We start from the raw sequence: 3,123 nt of genomic DNA, 5'->3' as shown, positions 1-3,123 counted from the left end.
TCCCCATGGCTAGAAATACAATAAGAGCCTCAGATCTGAATAAACCAGAAAATATGTCTCCATCAAAAGAACACAGTAATTGCTCTCCATCTCTTAAAAAAAAAACAGATGTTTCCAAAATGTCAGAAAAATACTTAAGAACATTCATGGTGACAAAATTTTATCAGTTGGAACAGAAAAGTGACAATGAGCTACAAGATTAGGAAGTCCTTCTAGGATATGAAAAAATAAATGAACACTCTAAGAAAGAATCAGATGGTGCTATTAGAGATGAAGTCTGTAATACAGGAAATCAAAAGCTCTCTCAAAAGTATTAAAAGTTGATTCGACCATGCTGAATAATGAATCTGTGATGTAGAAGATAAAACCTCTGACCTAGAAAAAAAATACCAAAAAGACAGAGAAAATAACGACAACAACAGCAACAACAACAACATGAGGATTATATACGAAAAACATTAGGCTCCATTAAACAAACGTCCACACATCTGAATAACTGGTATCCCAGAAGGTGAAGAAAATAATATGGGCATGGAAAATCTATTTTATAAAATTCTGGAAGAAAATGTCCCAAGTCTAGAGAAGCACTTACACATCCAGACCCAAGAAATACAAAGGACTCCAAATAGAATCAACCCAAGAAGATCTTCTTCAAGGCACGTATTAGCCAGACTGGCCAAGACCACGGATAAAGACAAGATACTAAAATTGGCAAGAGAGAAACAAGAAGTGACTTACAAAGTTCATCCCATCAGGCTAACTCCGGAGTTTTCAACAGAAACAATGCAAGCAAAAAAGAGTGGGAAGACATATTGAAAGTGTTAAGAAAGAAACAGTTTCAACCAAAATTATTAAATCCAGGGATATTATCCTTAAAAAAAATTAAATCTTCTCAAATAAAGAAGATCTGAAAGAACTTACCAACACCAGACCAGCTCTTCAAGAAACTCTGAAGAGAATCCTGTTCCAGGAAAACTAAGAATGATCAGCCAGAAATAAGGGTGAAAGACAAGTAAGACAATGGTCAACTTGAAGGTAAGGACAACTATGGAAATATCGATAATGACATTAAACATTAATGGATTAAATTCTCCTATCAAGAGACACAGACTGGCTGAATAGATTTAAAAAAAAAAAAAAGAAAAGAAAAAAAACCAGAATCCTTCTATTTGTTTCCTACAAGAAATCCATCTCATGAATAAAGACACACGTAGACTAAAAGTGAAGTGTTGGAAAAAGGTATTCCATGCAAATGGGAGTAAAAAAATAAATAAAAGCTGGAGTAGTGATACTAATTTCTGACAAGATAAGCTTTAAGTCAAAAACTGTTTAAGAGACAAAGAAAGGCACTATATTATAGTAACAGGGTTAATCCATCGAGATATAATGCTAATGAATGTCTATGGACCTAAGACAGGACCACCCAAATATGTGAAAGAAACACTGTTAGATCTAAAAGGAGAGATAGACTGCAACACACTAAGTGTTGGAGACCTCAATGCCCCACTACCTCCTCTGGACAGATCATCTAGACAAAAAATAAGTAAAGAGGTAAAGGATCTAAATGATACCATAAATCAAATAGACTTACAAACATCTATAGAACTTTCCACACAAAAACCATGAGATATAGTTTTTTCTCATACCCCACATGGAACCTTTTCAAAGATTAACCACATGATAGGGCACAAAGCAAGCTTCTACAGAATTAATGGCATAGAAACTATATCCAGCATCTTCTCTGACCATGATGGAATTAAACTTGATTTTAATTTCATGAGAAATTCTCAAATATACACAAATACATGAAAACTAAATAGCCTACTCCTGAGTGACTATGTAACTACTGAAGAAATTAAGACTGAAATAAAAACATTCATGGAGACCAATAGCAATGAGGACACGAATTTCTATAATCTTTAGGACACTGCAAAAGCAGTTATAAGAGGGAAGTTTATAGCTATTAGTGCACATCAGAAGAGAGAAAGAAGGCAAATGGATCACCTGACATTGTGCCTCAGAGAATTGAAAAAGCAACAGAAAAAATATTCCATAAAAACTCCAGGAGAAAGAAATGATAAAGATTCAAGCAGACATAAATGAAATAGAAAATAAGCAAACTGTACAGAAAATAAATGAAAGTGAAAGCTGGTTCTTTGAAAAAACAAACAAGATTGACAAACCAATAGCCAGACTAATTAAGAAGAGAAAAAAGAACCAGTTAAGTCGAATTCACAAGGAACCAGGAAACATTACAACAGACATAACAGAAATACAAAACGTCATTAGAGGATACTATGAGCGAGTCTATGCCAATACAGAAGAAAACCTGGATGAGATGGACAAATCCCTGGACACATATAATCTACCAATATTGACTCAGGAATACATAGAAATCCTCAATAGATCTATAAGAAGCAATGAGATTGAATCAGTAATAAATAACATCCCAACAAAGAAAAGTCCAGGCCCTGATGGCTTCATTTTCAAATTTTACAAAACTTTTAAAGAAGAGGTAACCTTCATTCTACTCACACTGTTTCTAGAGACCCTAAAAAAGGAATCCTTCCAAATTGATTCTGTGAATCCTCCATAACCATCATTTCCAAAACAATTAAGGATACGACAAAAAAGGAAGACTACAGATCTATATCCCTGATGAATATAGATGCAAAAAGATCAACAAGATACTTGCTAACCGTATTCAACAGCATATTAAAAAAAAAGTTATTCATCATGACCAGGTAGGCTTTATTCCAAGGATGCAAAGGTGGTTCAACATATGCAAAAACATAAATACAGTATACCATAGTAACAGAAAGAAAGGTAAAAAGCATACGATTATTTTAATTGATGTGGAAAAAGCATTCAACAAAATACGACATGCAGTTATAATCAAGACTCAGTAAAATTCACATAGAAGAACCATTTCTAAGCATAATAAAAGCCATTTATGAAAAACCTACAGCTAACATTATCCAAAACAGGGAAAAGTTGAACTCTTTTCCACTAAAAACTGATACAAGACAAGGCTGCCCACTTGCTTTGCTCTTATTCAATATAGTACTGGAAGTTCTAGCCAATGTGATCAGATAAAAGAAGAAAATAAAAGGCATTCCAATA

The sequence above is a fragment of the Tupaia chinensis genome, unplaced genomic scaffold (assembly GCF_000334495.1).
Source record: "Tupaia chinensis unplaced genomic scaffold, TupChi_1.0 Scaffold140863_1, whole genome shotgun sequence".
NCBI classification, from domain to species: domain Eukaryota; kingdom Metazoa; phylum Chordata; class Mammalia; order Scandentia; family Tupaiidae; genus Tupaia; species Tupaia belangeri.
Note: the sequence above shows the minus strand (reverse complement) of the source record.